The sequence below is a fragment of the Pseudophryne corroboree genome, chromosome 1, assembly GCF_028390025.1.
Source record: "Pseudophryne corroboree isolate aPseCor3 chromosome 1, aPseCor3.hap2, whole genome shotgun sequence".
Classification (NCBI taxonomy): Eukaryota; Metazoa; Chordata; class Amphibia; order Anura; family Myobatrachidae; genus Pseudophryne; species Pseudophryne corroboree.
Genome location: NC_086444.1, coordinates 386,334,037 through 386,357,471, shown reverse-complemented (window position 1 = coordinate 386,357,471; position 23,435 = coordinate 386,334,037).

Sequence of the window (23,435 nt, the reverse complement as noted above, 5' to 3'; positions counted from 1 at the left end):
AATCTGGCAGAGGCATTCGCACAAGTGAGATGCATCCTACCATTTGCGCATGTGCAGTGTGGTTGCTGCATGTGCGCACACTTAACATGACTTCAGTATGCGAACGCTGAGGGGGCCAATGTGATTTTTTCATGTGGGGACACAAGGCAAAGGTGGGGCTTTTTACCTACCATGCCAATATGGGAAGGGGGGGCAGCTTTCAAGATTTCTATGGGGTTCACAATGTGGCATGCAACATCGCGGCATGCTGCATGGCTCGCCGGGCTGTGACTGTTTGCAGTTCGGCAATTGTTCCATTAATTCGGAATTAATGGACCGATCACTGTCTGCGAATTGTTGCAGCCCAGCATGCCATACAGCATGCCGTATCGCAGCAAGATGAACATGGCTACATCTGTATGCCCCACATTTAGTGCTTGATTTGCTGAGCTATCCTATATTAACAAAAGTGTTGTGGGGACGAGGCAATAGAGCTCACTTGTTAGGAAAGAAAGAATGTTTTTGTATATTAACATTGGCTGATTTCACAGCAAATAGAATAAACAAAGGGTCTAATTCAATACATGTTATATCTGCAGGTGGAGCAGATATATAACATGTGCAGAGAGAGTTAGATTTGGGTGGGTTATTTTGTTTCTTTGCAGGGTAAATACTAGAGATGAGCGGGTTCGGTTTCTCTGAAACCGAACCCGCACGAACTTCATGTTTTTTTCACGGGTCCGAGCAGACTCGGATCCTCCCGCCTTGCTCGGTTAACCCGAGCGCGCCCGAACGTCATCATGACGCTGTCGGATTCTCGCGAGACTCGGATTCTATATAAGGAGCCGCGCGTCGCCGCCATTTTCACACGTGCATTGAGATTGATAGGGAGAGGACGTGGCTGGCGTCCTCTCCATTAGAAATTAGATTAGAAGAGAGAGAGAGATTGTGCAGAGTCAGACAGAGTTTACCACAGTGACCAGTGCAGTTGTTGTTAGTTAACTTTTATTTATTTTAATATAATATATCCGTTCTCTGCTATATCCGTTCTCTGCCTGAAAAAAAACGATACACAGCAGCAGCCAGTCACACAGTGTGACTCAGTCTGTGTGCACTCAGCTCAGCCCAGTGTGCTGCACATCAATGTATAAAAGGCAAAGCTTATAATAATTGTGGGGGAGACTGGGGAGCACTGCAGGTTGTTATAGCAGGAGCCCCCAGGAGTACATAATATTATATTAATTTAAAATTAAACAGTGCACACTTTTGCTGCAGGAGTGCCACTGCCAGTGTGACTAGTGGTGACCAGTGCCTGACCACCAGTATAGTAGTATATTGTTGTATGTATTGTATACTATCTCTTTATCAACCAGTCTATATTAGCAGCAGACACAGTACAGTGCGGTAGTTCACGGCTGTGGCTACCTCTGTGTCGGCAGTCGGAACTCGGCAGGCAGTCCGTCCATCCATAATTGTATTACAATATATACCACCTAACCGTGGTATTTTTTTTTCTTTCTTTATACCGTCGTCATAGTGTCATACTAGTTGTTACGAGTATACTACTATCTCTTTATCAACCAGTGTACAGTGCGGTAGTTCACGGCTGTGGCTACCTCTGTGTCGGCAGTCGGCAGGCAGTCCGTCCATCCATAATTGTATTATTATTATAATATATACCACCTAACCGTGGTTTTTTTTTCATTCTTTATACCGTCATAGTGTCATACTAGTTGTTACGAGTATACTACTATCTCTTTATCAACCAGTGTACAGTGCGGTAGTTCACGGCTGTGGCTACCTCTGTGTCGGCAGTCGGCAGGCAGTCCGTCCATCCATAATTGTATTATTATTATAATATATACCACCTAACCGTGGTTTTTTTTTCATTCTTTATACCGTCGTCATAGTGTCATACTAGTTGTTACGAGTATACTACTATCTCTTTATCAACCAGTGTACAGTGCGGTAGTTCACGGCTGTGGCTACCTCTGTGTCGGCAGTCGGCAGGCAGTCCGTCCATCCATAATTGTATTATTATTATAATATATACCACCTAACCGTGGTTTTTTTTTCATTCTTTATACCGTCGTCATAGTGTCATACTAGTTGTTACGAGTATACTACTATCTCTTTATCAACCAGTGTACAGTGCGGTAGTTCACGGCTGTGGCTACCTCTGTGTCGGCAGTCGGCAGGCAGTCCGTCCATCCATAATTGTATTATTATTATAATATATACCACCTAACCGTGGTTTTTTTTTCATTCTTTATACCGTCGTCATAGTGTCATACTAGTTGTTACGAGTATACTACTATCTCTTTATCAACCAGTGTACAGTGCGGTAGTTCACGGCTGTGGCTACCTCTGTGTCGGCAGTCGGCAGGCAGTCCGTCCATCCATAATTGTATTATTATTATAATATATACCACCTAACCGTGGTATTTTTTTTTCTTTCTTTATACCGTCGTCATAGTGTCATACTAGTTGTTACGAGTATACTACTATCTCTTTATCAACCAGTGTACAGTGCGGTAGTTCACGGCTGTGGCTACCTCTGTGTCGGCAGTCGGCAGGCAGTCCGTCCATCCATAATTGTATTATTATTATAATATATACCACCTAACCGTGGTTTTTTTTTCATTCTTTATACCGTCGTCATAGTGTCATACTAGTTGTTACGAGTATACTACTATCTCTTTATCAACCAGTGTACAGTGCGGTAGTTCACGGCTGTGGCTACCTCTGTGTCGGCAGTCGGCAGGCAGTCCGTCCATCCATAATTGTATTATTATTATAATATATACCACCTAACCGTGGTTTTTTTTTCATTCTTTATACCGTCGTCATAGTGTCATACTAGTTGTTACGAGTATACTACTATCTCTTTATCAACCAGTGTACAGTGCGGTAGTTCACGGCTGTGGCTACCTCTGTGTCGGCAGTCGGCAGGCAGTCCGTCCATCCATAATTGTATTATTATTATAATATATACCACCTAACCGTGGTATTTTTTTTTCTTTCTTTATACCGTCGTCATAGTGTCATACTAGTTGTTACGAGTATACTACTATCTCTTTATCAACCAGTGTACAGTGCGGTAGTTCACGGCTGTGGCTACCTCTGTGTCGGCAGTCGGCAGGCAGTCCGTCCATCCATAATTGTATTATTATTATAATATATACCACCTAACCGTGGTTTTTTTTTCATTCTTTATACCGTCGTCATAGTGTCATACTAGTTGTTACGAGTATACTACTATCTCTTTATCAACCAGTGTACAGTGCGGTAGTTCACGGCTGTGGCTACCTCTGTGTCGGCAGTCGGCAGGCAGTCCGTCCATCCATAATTGTATTATTATTATAATATATACCACCTAACCGTGGTTTTTTTTTCATTCTTTATACCGTCGTCATAGTGTCATACTAGTTGTTACGAGTATACTACTATCTCTTTATCAACCAGTGTACAGTGCGGTAGTTCACGGCTGTGGCTACCTCTGTGTCGGCAGTCGGCAGGCAGTCCGTCCATCCATAATTGTATTATTATTATAATATATACCACCTAACCGTGGTTTTTTTTTCATTCTTTATACCGTCGTCATAGTGTCATACTAGTTGTTACGAGTATACTACTATCTCTTTATCAACCAGTGTACAGTGCGGTAGTTCACGGCTGTGGCTACCTCTGTGTCGGCAGTCGGCAGGCAGTCCGTCCATCCATAATTGTATTATTATTATAATATATACCACCTAACCGTGGTTTTTTTATACCACCTAACCGTGGCAGTCCGTCCATAATTGTATACTAGTATCCAATCCATCCATCTCCATTGTTTACCTGAGGTGCCTTTTAGTTCTGCCTATAAAATATGGAGAACAAAAAAGTTGAGGTTCCAAAATTAGGGAAAGATCAAGATCCACTTCCACCTCGTGCTGAAGCTGCTGCCACTAGTCATGGCCGAGACGATGAAATGCCAGCAACGTCGTCTGCCAAGGCCGATGCCCAATGTCATAGTACAGAGCATGTCAAATCCAAAACACCAAATATCAGAAAAAAAAGGACTCCAAAACCTAAAATAAAATTGTCGGAGGAGAAGCGTAAACTTGCCAATATGCCATTTACCACACGGAGTGGCAAGGAACGGCTGAGGCCCTGGCCTATGTTCATGGCTAGTGGTTCAGCTTCACATGAGGATGGAAGCACTCAGCCTCTCGCTAGAAAACTGAAAAGACTCAAGCTGGCAAAAGCACCGCAAAGAACTGTGCGTTCTTTGAAATCCCAAATCCACAAGGAGAGTCCAATTGTGTCGTTTGCGATGCCTGACCTTCCCAACACTGGACGTGAAGAGCATGCGCCTTCCACTATTTGCATGCCCCCTGCAAGTGCTGGAAGGAGCACCCGCAGTCCAGTTCCTGATAGTCAGATTGAAGATGTCAGTGTTGAAGTACACCAGGATGAGGAGGATATGGGTGTTGCTGGCGCTGGGGAGGAAATTGACCAGGAGGATTCTGATGGTGAGGTGGTTTGTTTAAGTCAGGCACCCGGGGAGACACCTGTTGTCCGTGGGAGGAATATGGCCGTTGACATGCCAGGTGAAAATACCAAAAAAATCAGCTCTTCGGTGTGGAGGTATTTCACCAGAAATGCGGACAACAGGTGTCAAGCCGTGTGTTCCCTTTGTCAAGCTGTAATAAGTAGGGGTAAGGACGTTAACCACCTCGGAACATCCTCCCTTATACGTCACCTGCAGCGCATTCATAATAAGTCAGTGACAAGTTCAAAAACTTTGGGCGACAGCGGAAGCAGTCCACTGACCAGTAAATCCCTTCCTCTTGTAACCAAGCTCACGCAAACCACCCCACCAACTCCCTCAGTGTCAATTTCCTCCTTCCCCAGGAATGCCAATAGTCCTGCAGGCCATGTCACTGGCAAGTCTGACGAGTCCTCTCCTGCCTGGGATTCCTCCGATGCATCCTTGCGTGTAACGCCTACTGCTGCTGGCGCTGCTGTTGTTGCCGCTGGGAGTCGATGGTCATCCCAGAGGGGAAGTCGTAAGCCCACTTGTACTACTTCCAGTAAGCAATTGACTGTTCAACAGTCCTTTGCGAGGAAGATGAAATATCACAGCAGTCATCCTACTGCAAAGCGGATAACTGAGTCCTTGACAACTATGTTGGTGTTAGACGTGCGTCCGGTATCCGCCGTTAGTTCACAGGGAACTAGACAATTTATTGAGGCAGTGTGCCCCCGTTACCAAATACCATCTAGGTTCCACTTCTCTAGGCAGGCGATACCGAGAATGTACACGGACGTCAGAAAAAGACTCACCAGTGTCCTAAAAAATGCAGTTGTACCCAATGTCCACTTAACCACGGACATGTGGACAAGTGGAGCAGGGCAGGGTCAGGACTATATGACTGTGACAGCCCACTGGGTAGATGTATGGACTCCCGCCGCAAGAACAGCAGCGGCGGCACCAGTAGCAGCATCTCGCAAACGCCAACTCTTTCCTAGGCAGGCTACGCTTTGTATCACCGCTTTCCAGAATACGCACACAGCTGAAAACCTCTTACGGCAACTGAGGAAGATCATCGCGGAATGGCTTACCCCAATTGGACTCTCCTGTGGATTTGTGGCATCGGACAACGCCAGCAATATTGTGTGTGCATTAAATATGGGCAAATTCCAGCACGTCCCATGTTTTGCACATACCTTGAATTTGGTGGTGCAGAATTTTTTAAAAAACGACAGGGGCGTGCAAGAGATGCTGTCGGTGGCCAGAAAAATTGCGGGACACTTTCGGCGTACAGGCACCACGTACAGAAGACTGGAGCACCACCAAAAACTACTGAACCTGCCCTGCCATCATCTGAAGCAAGAAGTGGTAACGAGGTGGAATTCAACCCTCTATATGCTTCAGAGGTTGGAGGAGCAGCAAAAGGCCATTCAAGCCTATACAATTGAGCACGATATAGGAGATGGAATGCACCTGTCTCAAGTGCAGTGGAGAATGATTTCAACGTTGTGCAAGGTTCTGATGCCCTTTGAACTTGCCACACGTGAAGTCAGTTCAGACACTGCCAGCCTGAGTCAGGTCATTCCCCTCATCAGGCTTTTGCAGAAGAAGCTGGAGGCATTGAAGAAGGAGCTAACACGGAGCGATTCCGCTAGGCATGTGGGACTTGTGGATGCAGCCCTTAATTCGCTTAACAAGGATTCACGGGTGGTCAATCTGTTGAAATCAGAGCACTACATTTTGGCCACCGTGCTCGATCCTAGATTTAAAGCCTACCTTGGATCTCTCTTTCCGGCAGACACAGGTCTGCTGGGGTTGAAAGACCTGCTGGTGACAAAATTGTCAAGTCAAGCGGAACGCGACCTGTCAACATCTCCTCCTTCACATTCTCCCGCAACTGGGGGTGCGAGGAAAAGGCTCAGAATTCCGAGCCCACCCGCTGGCGGTGATGCAGGGCAGTCTGGAGCGACTGCTGATGCTGACATCTGGTCCGGACTGAAGGACCTGACAACGATTACGGACATGTCGTCTACTGTCACTGCATATGATTCTCTCAACATTGATAGAATGGTGGAGGATTATATGAGTGACCGCATCCAAGTAGGCACGTCACACAGTCCGTACTTATACTGGCAGGAAAAAGAGGCAATTTGGAGGCCCTTGCACAAACTGGCTTTATTCTACCTAAGTTGCCCTCCCACAAGTGTGTACTCCGAAAGAGTGTTTAGTGCCGCCGCTCACCTTGTCAGCAATCGGCGTACGAGGTTACATCCAGAAAATGTGGAGAAGATGATGTTCATTAAAATGAATTATAATCAATTCCTCCGCGGAGACATTGACCAGCAGCAATTGCCTCCACAAAGTACACAGGGAGCTGAGATGGTGGATTCCAGTGGGGACGAATTGATAATCTGTGAGGAGGGGGATGTACACGGTGATATATCGGAGGGTGAAGATGAGGTGGACATCTTGCCTCTGTAGAGCCAGTTTGTGCAAGGAGAGATTAATTGCTTCTTTTTTGGGGGGGGTCCAAACCAACCCGTCATATCAGTCACAGTCGTGTGGCAGACCCTGTCACTGAAATGATGGGTTGGTTAAAGTGTGCATGTCCTGTTTTGTTTATACAACATAAGGGTGGGTGGGAGGGCCCAAGGATAATTCCATCTTGCACCTCTTTTTTCTTTTCTTTTTCTTTGCATCATGTGCTGATTGGGGAGGGTTTTTTGGAAGGGACATCCTGCGTGACACTGCAGTGCCACTCCTAGATGGGCCCGGTGTTTGTGTCGGCCACTAGGGTCGCTAATCTTACTCACACAGCTACCTCATTGCGCCTCTTTTTTTCTTTGCGTCATGTGCTGTTTGGGGAGGGTTTTTTGGAAGGGACATCCTGCGTGACACTGCAGTGCCACTCCTAGATGTGCCCGGTGTTTGTGTCGGCCACTAGGGTCGCTAATCTTACTCACACAGCTACCTCATTGCGCCTCTTTTTTTCTTTGCGTCATGTGCTGTTTGGGGAGGGTTTTTTGGAAGGGCCATCCTGCGTGACACTGCAGTGCCACTCCTAGATGGGCCCGGTGTTTGTGTCGGCCACTAGGGTCGCTAATCTTACTCACACAGCTACCTCATTGCGCCTCTTTTTTTCTTTGCGTCATGTGCTGTTTGGGGAGGGTTTTTTGGAAGGGACATCCTGCGTGACACTGCAGTGCCACTCCTAGATGGGCCCGGTGTTTGTGTCGGCCACTAGGGTCGCTTATCTTTCTCACACAGCTACCTCATTGCGCCTCTTTTTTTCTTTGCGTCATGTGCTGTTTGGGGAGGGTTTTTTGGAAGGGACATCCTGCGTGACACTGCAGTGCCACTCCTAGATGGGCCCGGTGTTTGTGTCGGCCACTAGGGTCGCTTATCTTTCTCACACAGTCAGCTACCTCATTGCGCCTCTTTTTTTCTTTGCGTCATGTGCTGTTTGGGGAGGGTTTTTTGGAAGGGACATCCTGCGTGACACTGCAGTGCCACTCCTAGATGGGCCCGGTGTTTGTGTCGGCCACTAGGGTCGCTTATCTTTCTCACACAGTCAGCTACCTCATTGCGCCTCTTTTTTTCTTTGCGTCATGTGCTGTTTGGGGAGGGTTTTTTGGAAGGGACATCCTGCGTGACACTGCAGTGCCACTCCTAGATGGGCCCGGTGTTTGTGTCGGCCACTAGGGTCGCTTATCTTTCTCACACAGTCAGCTACCTCATTGCGCCTCTTTTTTTCTTTGCGTCATGTGCTGTTTGGGGAGGGTTTTTTGGAAGGGACATCCTGCGTGACACTGCAGTGCCACTCCTAGATGGGCCCGGTGTTTGTGTCGGCCACTAGGGTCGCTAATCTTACTCACACAGCTACCTCATTGCGCCTCTTTTTTTCTTTGCATCATGTGCTGTTTGGGGAGGGTTTTTTGGAAGGGACATCCTGCGTGACACTGCAGTGCCACTCCTAGATGGGCCCGGTGTTTGTGTCGGCCACTAGGGTCGCTTATCTTACTCACACAGCGACCTCGGTGCAAATTTTAGGACTAAAAATAATATTGTGAGGTGTGATGTGTTCAGAATAGGCTGAAAATGAGTGTAAATTATGTTTTTTGAGGTTAATAATACTTTGGGATCAAAATTACCCCCAAATTCTATGATTTAAGCTGTTTTTTAGGGTTTTTTGAAAAAAACACCCGAATCCAAAACACACCCGAATCCGACAAAAAAAATTCGGTGAGGTTTTGCCAAAACGCGGTCGAACCCAAAACACGGCCGCGGAACCGAACCCAAAACCAAAACACAAAACCCGAAAAATTTCCGGCGCTCATCTCTAGTAAATACTGGCTGCTTTATTTGTACACTGCAATTTAGATTTCAGTTTGAACACACCCCACCGAAATCTCTCTCTCTACACATGTTATATCTGCTGCCCCCCCCTTGCAGTGCACATGGTTTTGCCCATTAGAGGAAAATTTTATTTTGCAATTAACCTTGAATTAGGCCCAAAATAAATGTTTGCTTCAGATGTAAATGGTTATTGATGCGGTTATTGCCCCTTATTCAAATTATTGAAGGTTAACCATTGGTCCTTAGCATATCTCAATCTTTACTTTTAGAATTATACAGTACTTGAATTAAGGCATCATTTTCTTTTTGGGTTAGGAAGTAGAATTATGGACTGTGTCTTGGAATATTTAGTATTTATAACTGCAACTTATTTTTTTTTATTCATATAAGCAATTATGGTTGATTTATTTATTTTTTAATTATGCGATTATAAGTTTGTCTTCTTTAAATTTACGTTTTATAAATATATTCAAGCAAACTCTAGTGTCATTATTTAGCTAATATTTAATCATGTTTACGGTAATATTCTGTATAAATATCATTGCTTCATGCCATATATTAGTAATTTGGTATAATTTTGTTAACTAATATCATTGTCTCAACACTATCACTTTATTACAATATTTTTTAGTTTATGTTCCTGCTATGGCATCCAAGGAACATACTTATCTTTAGAATGTAAGCTCTCACGAGTACGGCCCTCTTTCCTCATGTGCTTGCTTATCCTTTTCTTACTTTAATAATACTCAACTGGACAAATCCTGCAGTTTTTGGCCACCTTGATACTTATCTCGGGCCCTCATTCCGAGTTGTTCGCTCACTAGCTGCTTTTAGCAGCATTGCAAATGCTAGGCCGCCGCGCTCTGGGAGTGTATCTTAGCTTAGCAGAATAGCGATCGAAAGATTAGCAGAACTGCTACTAAATAATTCCCTGCAGTTTCTGAGTAGCTCCAGACCTACTTCTAGACTGCGATCACCTCAGTCCGTTTAGTTCCTGGTTTGACGTCACAAACACGCCCTGCGTTCGGCCAGCCACTCCCTCGTTTCTCCAGCCACTCCTGCGTTTTTATCTGGCACGCCTGCGTTTTTTAGCACACTCCCTGAAAACGGCCAGTTTCCGCCCAGAAACACCCACTTCCCGTCAATCACACTACGATCACTCCAGCGATGAAAAAACGTCGCTCGAGCTTGTGTAAATCTACAAAGTTTTGTGTGAAAGTACTTAGCACATGCGTGCTGCGTATCATGCCAATGCACATTTTTGCAGTTTTTTCACTTGATCGCTGCACTGCGAAAATCGGCAGCGAGCGAACAACTTGGAATGACCACCTCAGTGTCATCTGCTGATATAGTTATGTTTAGTTACCCTGCACTTGTCCTATATTGTCTTCAACTGTAAAGGACCCTACACACTGGCCGACAGCGGGACGGAGGTGTGATGAGGGGAGTGAAGTTTCTTCACTCCCCCCATCACCCAGCCACATAGCCCTCCATGCTAATATGGACGATATTACATATATGGCATTAATACTGCCATGCAGCTGGTACCATGCACACAGTTGGTATAACCAAGCACAGGCCTAGTGCTATCATGGCAGCTTTCAGTCACGGCTATAAAAGGCCTAATTGGGTGCGGCTCACTAGCCAGCCCTGTATAGATGCTCCCCTCTGTATCTGGAGGGGAGTACATGTAACTACAATGTAATGGTGTGCTGGGCATATAGGCTAGTGTAAAACAGAAACTTGCAGGAAATTGGGCTCCCTTGATGATGGGCTGCAAGCGGAAATATTTTGATCAAAATATGACCAAATCCCCAATGTTTCATTTACTACATACACACAGATGTGCAGTATATTTTTGTTAATGCAGACAGCAAAAGTCTTAGTTTTGTAAACACATTAATACTGCCACACAGCTGGTACCATGTACAAGATGCAGAATAGCTCTTGCAAAATTCCTCAGGTAAGTCACCTCTATATACACTGTATGTACCAATGTGACACAATAATGGCAATAAAATATAAATGTAATAGCAGCTGAATGAGCCTAATTTGGAGTAAGCTGCCATCCTACTCCAGACGTCCACTTACACATTTAGACCCACTGACTTCCCCAGCTATGTCATGCCCCCCTAGCACTCTGTACATAACTCATGCTGCTGACAGCAGTGGTACGGGCATCTATCAGGGTGGGGGAGGGTTCTCTGTGTAGTAAGCAAAAAAAGCCAATCTTAAGAGACAAAGCACCCCCAGAAACCCCTCAAAAAGACTGTGTGTGCCTTATGTTACTGCTACAGCAATCCTTGCTAAAGCAAACTATATTTGAATATACACACAAACACACACTAATGTTTGCCCGTGCCTTTGTTCACATGGATTACTGTTATTGCTCAGCGGAACTAATTTTACAAGGACATTAGTGCAATCTTATATTGTCATGTATATGTACACATTGGGCATGATTCAATTCGATGACAGTTGAATAGTGGCGGGAATTAGCTCCCGGGGCTATTCAATACAGTGCAGTGGTAAGTCGGAGAATGTCCGTTCTCCCGGACTAAACAGGGTGTTTTGTCGGGAGAATTGTCATTCTCCGACTTAAGTACCCTGTGCCACGCTGTTTCCAGGGGTGCGAGAAGAAATCCCGTTGTTGGGTGTCACAGGGTGCTGTATTGAATAACCACGGGAGCTCATTTCTGGTGCTATTCAACTGTCATCAAATTGAATTGTGCCCATTGATCACAAAATTTCTTTGTAAACAATATATGCAGGGTATGTTGTGGCTTGCATTCTGACCACCGCCATCCCGGCCGCCGGAATATTCTACCCAACCCGTGTAGGGTCTGCACATTCCAGAGGGAAGGAGGGGGACAATGTCATAGTGGGCAAGTGTACCGCATATAAGTGGCAGTACATATCTGAAAGTGTACCGCATCTAAGTGGCAGTAAATATCTGAATACACTCATGGAAATTGATACCCGAGTAATCTAGTGCTACATTTGTATCATATCACGCTGTTCCTGAGATTACATTTATATCTTACTCTCTATAATGAGTATTCTCATACAATTTCTAAGAAATAAATAAGAAATGTTTACTTAGAAACATAGAAACATAGAATTTGACGGCAGATAAGAACCACTTGGCCTATCTAGTCTGCCCCTTTTTTTTTTATCCTTTAGGCAATCTCAACCCTTTTTGAACCTTAATTCTTTGTAAGGATATTCATATGCCTATCCCAAGCATGTTTAAATTGCTCTACAGTCTTAGCCTCTACCACCTCTGATGGGAGACTATTCCACTTATCCACTACCCTTTCTGTGAAGTAATGTTTCCTTAAATTTCCCCTGAACCTCCCCCGCCCCTCCAGTCTCAGTGTATGTCCTCGAGTTCTATTACATCTCTTCCTTTGAAGAATGTTTCCCTCCTGAACTTTGTTAAGACCCTTGATATATTTGAAAGTTTCTATCATGTTCCCCCTTTCGCTTCTCTCCTCCAAACTATACATGTTAAGATCTTTCAGCCTTTCCGGGTAAGTTTTGTGATGTAGGCCATGCACCATTTTAGTTGCCCTACTTTGTACACTCTCTAATGTATTTATATCTTTCTTGACACTGGATGTTTAATAAGAGAGATATAATAAATGTATTAATTATTCTAGTTGTGTTACATTACACTGCTTTTAAATCTATACCTATACCCAACTGAAATTCCTTTTATAACTAGTACTACAACAACTAAATGGGGTTTCAATATTAAGTTACCAGCTACTGTAACTTATATTGGGCATGCAAAGTTGGTCTGCATATGCTATATATTACTATTAGGAGACACATGAAATCATAAACCTATTGTGGCCCACAGTTGACTGGTTGGTAATATTTGATCTAACATTATATTTTATTGAGAGGAGTAAAGGGCGTTTTTTTACAAAAAACCCTCAAAAACAGCTTAAATCATAGAATTTGGGGGTCATTTTGATCCCATAGTATTATTAACCTCAATAACCATAATTTTCACTCATTTCCAGTCTATTCTGAACACCTCACACCTCACAATATTATTTTTGCACCGAGGTCGCTGGATGACTAAGCTAAACGACCCAAGTGGCCGACACAAACACCTGGCCCATCTAGGAGTGGCACTGCAGTGTCAGACAGGATGGGAGATTTAAAAAATAGTCCCCACACAGCACATGATGCAAAGAAAAAAAGAGGTGCAATGAGGTAGCTGTGTGACTAAGCTGTGTGACTAAGCTAAGCGACTCAAGTGGCCGACACAAACACCTGGCCCATATAGGAGTGGCACTGCAGTGTCAGACAGGATGGCACTTCAAAAAATAGTCCCCAAACAGCAAGTGGCCGACACAAACACCTGGGACACCACACTAGTAGTCAGCTAAGCAGACAAGGGGGGTGGCTTGTACTTTAATACAGAACAGACTATTTAAGACAACTGGAGGATCGATCCTTCTATGTGATACTGTCTAAGGACCCTACCACTGAGTTTATGTTGGAACTTCAGACACTATTACATGGGGCTCTTGCCGACAGGATCATCTCTAAGGAGAAATATAAGTTTTTGTTACCTTCTTTTCCCACTATTCCTACCTTTTATCACCTTCCCAAAATACACAAGTCCATCACGTCACCACCTGGACATCCCATTATTTTGGGTGTTAATTCTCTTACTTCTAATCTTTCTTTTTATGTTGATAGTTAATTGTAACCCCATGTCCCTCCATTGAGGTCATGCATCTGGGACACTACCCATTTTTTTGCAACTCATCCAGAATGTAGAGTGGCGTCCAAGTTATGCCTTTCTCACACTGGATGTACAGAGCCTTTACAGTAATATCCTACATGAGTTGGGTTTGAGCATTATTCATGATCAATTATTGCAGGACGGTTACCTCCCAGAGGGACACAGGAATTTTATTGTTGATTCTATCTCCTTCATTCTTAAGTACAATTATTTTCTTTCTTCTAACACCTTTTATCTTCAAGTCATGGGGACGGCCATGGAAACCAGATTTGCGCCATTATGCCAATCTCTATATGGGACGAGTAGAAGAACAATTGGTATGAGGCAGTAACCACCTATGGCCGTCACATTGACGATCTGTTATTATTAGGCACGGGGCTCTTGACTCAGCACTTCAATTTGTTTCTTCTTTCAACACCAACAATTTATGTTTTTCTCATAATTTTGATAGGCACAAGATCAACTACTTAGACTTGACCCTGGAAGCAAGAGACAATTGTATACAAACCTCCAACTATATGAAGCAATGCCTATCTGCATTTTAAAGTGCACATTATGGTTCTTGGATGGAAAATATTCCTAAAGGGCAACTACTCTGTTTAATGAGAAATTGCTCTAAGAGAGAAACCTTCATAGAGCAAGCTACTCCTATGATCAACTCTTTTAAAGAACATGGCTATCCAGAACACATCCTGGATCAGGCATATTGGGAAGTTCTCTCTATAGATATAAAGAGTTTACTTACCAACAAAACAGAGAAATTAAAAAAATCTGGAATGGGAGAAGTGTCCCTTATTTCCAAATACAATAACCACTCAGGAGAGATTAGACATATTGTTAAACAGAATTATGACATTCTTTTGCATGATCCGGTCTTAAAAAGTATTCTTCCCACAATACCTGGGTTATTTTCAAAAAGAATAGATCACTAAAAACCATCTTGGCACCAAGCGCCTTGAAAAAAGAAAAAAAGGAAATAAATAAAAACAACATTTCAGCGTCAGATCTTTGGTTGCCTTCCCGACCGGTTGGGTTCTTTAAATGTGGAAAACTAAGGTGCACCACCTGTCTACATGTAGTAAACAAAACTAGGAATGTTAATATTCCAATGGATGGATCAATCTACTTATTAAACATTTTTATGAACTGTGATTTTAAATGGGCTGTGTACCTATTGGAATGTGGCTGTAATGTCAAGTATGTGGGTAGAACCACACATAATTTAAAAGTGAGATTTATGGAACACCATAGAAATATAACTAACAAGGTCCCTAGACACTTCTGTGACAAACATCAAGGTGATCCAAGTACCCTTAGAGTCATAGCACTGGAACATATCTCCATCACAGCACGTGGCGGAGATCGTTTCAATAGATTGTGTAAACAAGATATATAATGGATATTTCAGTTAAGTACATTACATCCCTATGGATTGAACGAATCCATGGAATTTAATAAGGTTATCTAAATATATCAGTTTATTCTCCCCCACTTTTTCTTTGATGTTTCTGGAGACTTCTAACAAGGATCCCATACAGTCCTAACTTATATAAAAAATTTGTATATCTTCCATCCTCCTTTCTTCTTGCTATCCACATGATTTTTAATAAAGGACTTAGAAAGTTTAAACTGAGTGTAATCCCAGAAATTATGTATATGAGAAATTTATAGTTGTCATTTTTTCCCATCAATTGGTGCTTTAGAAACTTCTGCATCTGCATACCAGATGGCTCTGAATATGGGATCTCTTCGTTTACATATAGGATGCAAAAGAAAATTTGGTATTAGAATGTTATACATAATCTGATGTTAACTGGTGGAAAGTATATGGCAGTATACTTTATTAACCAGTGAATGTACATGGTAATATTCTCTATATGTAATAAGCCAACCATTTATGAGGTTCATATATATGTTTAACTGGTTAAATGGATTATTGTTTCTTGCTAGGCCATTTTTGGTTAATGTTTCTGGTTGGGTAATAAATGTTAAGTAACAACTCTTTATTAAAATAAAATAATTACATGGCATTATGATGGGTTGCCAAGCAACGCGATCCACGTCCGGGGTTGCGTGGCTGGGATGCATGGATCCGTTGCTGGAGTACGTTGGATGCCTGGTGACGGGACCCATGCTTCAGGGGTCATGTGACTCCGGATGAATATCTTGGATTGGCCGTGGGACAGATTTCTGTGACAAAATATCCGTGTCACGTGGTCGGTCAGTCCGACCACGTGACCGGGCACTGGGATGTTGTGGTTGGTCCAGTACAGCTTCGGTCATGTGACAGGTTGATCACATGACCGGGTCCAACCTTCCTGTATTAGAGCAAAAGAGTGCAAGAGACCAGCCATGCAGTTTCTGAAATATTATGACAAAATTTTACTGTATTTCATAAGCACTCATTCCTAACTCTGCTAAGTACTGTTTGGTATACTGTATCTGGCTTCCATGAGGTAGTTGTCCATTATTTCAGCTTCCATTGACCTTTTTGAAAGCGGTAGAAGTTATTGATCCTTTTTTTCCCCCTATTTTTTATTTTCTCCTGCATAGCCCAGTAAAATGTTGCAATGTTAAGTATTGACTTGGGCCTTCTGGGGGTCCACTTCTTCACCAAACCCAGCCAAATCTCATCCTAACCCTCTGTTCCACGTTCTATATGTACCCCATCTGTGTCACCCATGTCTGTCTACCCCTCCCCTTTAGATTGGAAGATCTCACGAGCAGGGCCCTCTTCCCTCATGTGCTTATCCTTTGTCTTACTTTAATAATCTTCAACTGTACCACATCCAGCAGTCTTCTGCCACCTGATACTTATTCCAGTGTCATCTGCTGATATAACTATGTTTATTTACCCTGTACTTGTCCTATACTGTCATCAACTGTAAGTTGCTGTTTTCCTGTTTGATTATTTATGTACTCTGTAATTGGGCGCTGCGGAACCCTTGTGGCGCCATATAAATAAAGGATAATAATAATAATAATATAGGGTGTATAATCCCCAGGTGTATCTCATACATCGCTCAGTACAGTATATAGGGTGTATAATCTCCAGGTGTATCTCACACATCACACAGTACAGTATATAGGGTGTATAATCTCCAGGTGTATCTCACATATCGTTCAGTACAGATTACAGGATGTATAATCACCAGGTGTATAACACACGTCGCACAGTACAGTATACAGGGTGTATAATTAATTACCAGGTGTATCACACACATCGCACAGTACAGTATATAGGGTGTATAATCCCCAGGTGTATCTCACACATCACACAGTACAGTATATAGGGTGTATAATACCCAGGTGTATCTCACACTTCGCTCAGTACAGATTACAGGATGTATAATCACCAGGTGTATAACACACATCGCACAGTACAGTATATAGGGTGTATAATCCCCAGGTGTATCTCACACATCGCTCAGTACAGTATACAGGGTGTATAATCACCAGGTGTATCACAAACGTTGCACAGTACAGAATACAGGGTGTATAATCCCCAGGTGTATCTCACACATCGCTTAGTACAGATTACAGGATGTATAAAATCACCAGGTGTATAACAAACGTTGCACAGTACAGTATACATACTGATCACAACAATCCAGCAGATATTGAGCACTGATCAGGATACTAGAAGTGACACTGAGCTGCAAGATACAGCAATGGCCTACTGTACTGTACTATATGTATACTGCTGGTCACCAAAATGCTGCACTGTCCTACTATATACTGCTCACAATAATGCAGCACAGAGATAGTATACTTGACACAGAGCTGCAAGATACAGGAATGGCCTACTGTACTGTACTATATGTATACGGCTGGTCACCAAAATGCTGCACTGTCCTACTATATACTGCTCATAATAATGCAGCACAAAGATAGTATACTTGACACAGAGCTGCAAGATACAGCAATGGCCTACTGTACTGTACTATGGGGGTTATTCCGAGTTGTTCGCTCGTTGACGATTTTCGTAACGGAGCGATTAAGGCAAAAATGCGCATGCGCATGGTTCGCAGTGCGCATGCAGTTAGTATTTTAACACAAAACTTATTAGATTTACTCACGCCCGAACAAAGATTTTTCATCGTTGAAGTGATCGTAGTGTGATTGACAGGAAGTGGGTGTTTCTGGGTGGAAACTGGCCGTTTTCTGGGAGTGTGCGGAAAAACGCAGGCGTGCCAGGGAAAAACGTGGGAGTGTCTGGAGAAACAGGGGAGTGGCTAGCCAAACACTGGGCGTGTGTGACGTCAAACCAGGAGCGAAACTGACTGAACTGATCGCTATTTGTGAGTAAGTCTCAAGCTACTCAGAAACTGCTAAGAAATTTCTTTTCGCAACTCTGCTAATTTTTCGTTCGCAATTCTGCTAAGCTAAGATACACTCCCAGAGGGCGGCGGCTTAGCGTGTGCAATGCTGCTAAAAGCAGCTAGCGAGTGAACAACTCGGAATCACCCCCTATATGTATACTGCTGGTCACCAAAATGCTGCACTGTCCTACTATATACTGCTCACAATAATGCAGCACAGAGATAGTATACTTGACACAGAGCTGCAAGAAACAGCAATGGCCTACTGTACTGTACTATATGTATACTGCTGGTTACCAAAATGCTGCACTGTCCTACTATATACTGCTCACAATAATGCAGCACAGAGATAGTATACTTGTCACAGAGCTGCAAGATACAGCAATGGCCTACTGTACTGTACTATATGTATACTGCTGGTCACCAAAATGCTGCACTGTCCTACTATATACTGCTCACAATAATGCAGCACAGAGATAGTATACTTGACATAGAGCTGCAAGATACAGCAATGGCCTACTGTACTGTACTATATGTATACTGCTGGTCACCAAAATGCTGCACTGTCGTACTATATACTGCTCACAATAATGCAGCACAGAGATAGTATACTTGACACAAAGCTGCAAGATACAGCAATGGCCTACTGTACTGTACTATATGTATACTGCTGGTCACCAAAATGCTGCACTGTCCTACTATATACTGCTCACAACAATGCAGCACATAGATAGTATACTTGACACAGAGCTGCAAGATACAGCAATGGCCTACTGTACTGTACTATATTTATACTGCTGGTCACCAAAATGCTGCACTGTCCTACTATATACTGCTCACAATAATGCAGCACAGAGATAGTATACTTGACATGGAGCTGCAAGATACAGCAATGGCCTACTGTACTGTACTATATGTATACTGCTGGTCACCAAAATGCTGCACTGTCCTACTATATACTGCTCACAATAATGCAGCACAGAAATAGTATACAAGACACAGAGCTGCAAGATACAGCAATGGCCTACTGTACTGTACTATATGTATACTGCTGGTCACCAAAATGCTGTACTGTACTACTATATACTGCTCACAATAATGCAGCACAGAGATAGTATACTTGACACAGAGCTGCAAGATACAGCAATGGCCTACTGTACTGTACTATATGTATACTGCTTGTCACAAAAATGCTGCACTGTCCTACTATATACTGCTCACAATAATGCAGCACAGAGATAGTATACTTGACACAGAGCTGCAAGATACAGCAATGTCCTACTGTACTCTACTACTATAATTATATACTGGTGGTCCCCAGTCCCCACAATGCAGCACAGTTGAGCACAGATATTTGCAGCACACTGAGCACAGATATGCAGCGTTTTCAGGCAGAGAACGTAGATATTTTCAGCACACTGAGCACAGATATTTGCAGCACACTGAGCACAGATATTTGCAGCACACTGAGCACAGATTACGGAGCTTTTCAGGGAGAGAACGCAGCCACGTCCTCTCTGTTCAATCTCCAATGCACAAGTGAAAATGGCGGCGACGCGCGGCTCTTTAATCGAACACGAATCTCGCGAGAATCCAACAGCAGGATGATGACGTTCGGGCACATTCGGGTTAACCGAGCAAGGCGGGAAGATCTGAGGCTGCCTCAGAACCGTGTAAAATAGGTGAAGTTCGGGGGGGGTTCGGATCTCGGAGAACCGAACCCACTCAGCTCTAGTATTAAACCGTTTGTGTACATTGAGCCATCAGAAAACAAAGGTTTCACTATCTCACTCTCACTCAAAAAATTCTGTATTTCGGAATATTCCGTATTTCGGAATATTTGGATATGAGATACTCAACCTGTATTATTTCATTAATAGCCAGGTTATTGATAAATCCAGGCATTTTGTTTATCAGTCCCACATTGTCAAGATAGAGCCATTCTTGACAAAGCCAGTCATCTGGTTTAACAGTTTTAAATTTTATAGATCGAGATGTCCTACTCTGTTCTGTATTTATACTTTTTTCAAGTCCTTCAGGAATCAGCACCATTAACACTCAGCAGCTTGCACCTTGAGGACTACACAATCTGTATGGTATAGATAAGCACATTTTTACCATGCCATCTGGTCCTAACCTCAGGCATCTTTCACACACCAACATATCTCATGCTTGTTCTTTCTATCACTATTAGGACTTTTGCTTCCTTCATCTTTTTCATGTTGCAGGGCTGGCGCAGCAGCAGCGGGAAGCATGGCGGGTTGTGAAGGCAACCACATCACGGACCCTGAGCAACATCACTTCCTGGAGACGCCGGAAGTGATCCGACGGCTACCGAAGCGGACGGCGCCTGGCCCAGCTCCTCCTCACATGTGGGTTTTCATTGGCTTTTACAGGTAAGTGGCATTTGTTACACACTATTCACGCCTTGACAAAGGGGCTATGGGCCCCGAAATGTTGACTATTTTTTACACTCAAATACATAAATTTTTCGCTTCAATCTGGAGTGCCGCTGTCTCTTTCAAATATATATATATAAGTTGTAACACCGTAAGGGTACAAGGTGCCGTTTCCTGGGGTAAATGGCAGCACGCAGCAGCTGAGGAATCACACAAGTCCAGTTTGTGGTGCAACTGGCCACTCCCAGTTTTATTAAACAGAAAATAAAACAAACACCAAAAGAAAATACCTTGCCTGTCCGGCACTAACTAAACACAAGACGTTCCTAACTATCACTAAACAAAAACACAGAGTTCTCCAGTAAACACTGTATAGATCACTTGTATAAGAAAGCTCCTCTCACAGAGATTCTGCAGTCTCTCCCCAGGCAATCTCTCTCACTATTCAGGCTAGCAGCCCTAAAAGGCTCTTGCACAGCTGAAAGCCCTGATTAGCCCTCTGTGAGGCCAAAGACCTGAACTGGGCCCAATGTCTGGAACTTGCCCTATCTCTCATTCAGGGCCCTTATCCAGCTTTTCCAATACACTGAAAAGGTTCTTACAAAACAAAACATTTTCCTAGAAGTTTTCATTTTTCTAATACATGTAAGACAAGAACCTGGGACAAACATACCTGCCCTCAAACACTATTCCAGTGTTCTTGTCACATATTCCCCTCCCCTGTTTCGACCTAGGGGCCGGAACACTTGTAGCCCCCAAACAGAAGATGCGGGACAATGCATCTGCGTTGGCCAATTGTGTACCCGGTCTATGTTCAACAGTAAACTTAAAATCCTGCAATGCTAGAAACCATCTAGTTACCCGAGCATTCTGACCTCTATTTACATACATCCATTTTAAAGGGGCATGATCTGTCACTAGTCTGAATTGTCTACCCAAGACGTAATATCTCAAGGCATCTAGTGCCCACTTAATGGCCAAAGCCTCCTTTTCCACAATGGCATACCTTTTTTCATGCTCATTGAGTTTCCTACTCAAATAAATGATAGGGTGTTCGTCCCCATCTCTGGTTTGGGACAACACAGCCCCTATCCCTACCTCTGAGGCATCTGTCTGTACAACAAATTCTTTTGAAAAATCTGGTGTTATCAATACCGGTTGTGAACACAAAACCACTTTCAATGTTTGGAACGCTTTTTCTGCATCAGGGTTCTATTTCACCATATTTGACTGATTCCCTTTGGTAAGGTCTGACAACGGCACTGCTGTGGTCGCAAAATTGGGAATAAACCGTCTATAGTACCCAGTTATTCCCAAAAAAGCCCTTACCTGTTTTTTATTCACTGGACGAGGCCTGTTTTGACTAGCATCAACTTTATTCAATTGAGGACTAATCAGACCTCTGCCTATGGTGAAGCCCAAGTATTTGACCTCCTCCATAGTGAGGCAGTACTTCTTTGGGTTAGCAGTTAACCCTGCCTCTCTGATTGAGTCCAGTACTGCTTGTACTTTAACCAAATGGGACCCCCAGTCTGTACTGTGAATTACCACATCATCTAAATAGGCAGCTGCATATTTTCTATGGGGCCTCAAAATTTTATCCATCGCCCGTTGAAAGGTTGCTGGAGCCCCATGCAACCCAAAGGGTAACATCTTATACTGGTACAGCCCCTCCGGAACTGAAAAGGCTGTTTTTTCTTTTGCGCTATCAGTTAAAGGTATTTGCCAGTAACCTTTGGTCAGGTCCAACGTGGTGAGAAACCTGGCTGTTCCCAGCCTTTCTATAAGCTCATCCACACAGGTCATGGGGTATGCGTCAAAATTGGACACCTCATTTAACTTACGAAAGTCATTACAGAAGCGTATGCTACCGTCTGGATTCGGGATGAGTAATATGGGACTGGACCACTCACTGTTAGATTCCTCTATGACTCCAAGTTCTAACATGGTTTTAACTTCTTTAGAAACAGCTTCTCGCTGAGCTTCAGGAATCCTACATGGCTTTAAATGGACCCTGACCCCTGGTTCTGTGACAATGTCATGTTTTATTATGGTCATTCGGCCAGGCAGCTCTGAAAATATCTCCCTATTTTGGATGAGAAATTCTTTAACTTGATTGTTCTGATCAGCTGATAATGTCTCTGACACCTTTACTGCGGTAAGCAACCGAGGTGTAGACACCGAAGGGCAAGGCTCCGCTGACAGAGACAACCTATCTTTCCAGGGTTTGATTAAGTTAACATGGTAGATTTGTTCGGATTTTCTCTTTCTCGGCTGGTATACTTTGTAATTAACCTCATTCACTTTTTCCCTAATCTCAAATAGACCCTGCCATTTAGCTAGGAATTTGCTTTCCACAGTGGTTACCAAAACAAGAACTCTATCTCCAGGAGCAAATTCCCGTATCTTGGCACTCCGGTTATATACCCTCTGTTGAGCACTTTGGGCCTGTTTCATGTGCTCTGACAATAGGTACCACGGCTGCAATCCTATCCTGCATTTGTGTTACATGTTCAACAACGCTTCTATAAGGAGTGGGCTGTCCTTCCCACGTCTCTTTGGCAATGTCCAACAGCCCTCTGGGGTGTCTACCATACAACATATCAAATGGAGAAAACCCCGTAGAGGACTGAGGAACTTCTCTGATGGCCATGAACAAGTAGGGCAACAAACAATCCCAGTTTTTCCCATCTCTATCAACAACCTTTTTTAACATACTTTTTAATGTTTTATTAAACCTTTCCACCAACCAATCAGTTTGGGGATGGTAGATGGACGTCCTGAGGTGAGTGACCTTAAATAATTTGCACAATTCTTTCATGATCCTTGACATAAATGGATTACCTTGGTCAGTCAAAATTTCTTTTGGTATTCCCACTCTACTAAAAACCTGCACCAGCTCCCTAGCTATCGCCTTGGTTGTGATAGTGCGTAAAGGGACAGCCTCAGGATATCGAGTGGCATAGTCCATAATTACCAGGATATACTGATGGCCCCGAGCGGACTTTAACAAGGGCCCCATGAGATCCATGGCTATTCTGTCAAACAGGACCTCTATAATGGGCTCCTGAAATGGGGTCTAGGGGCATGATACT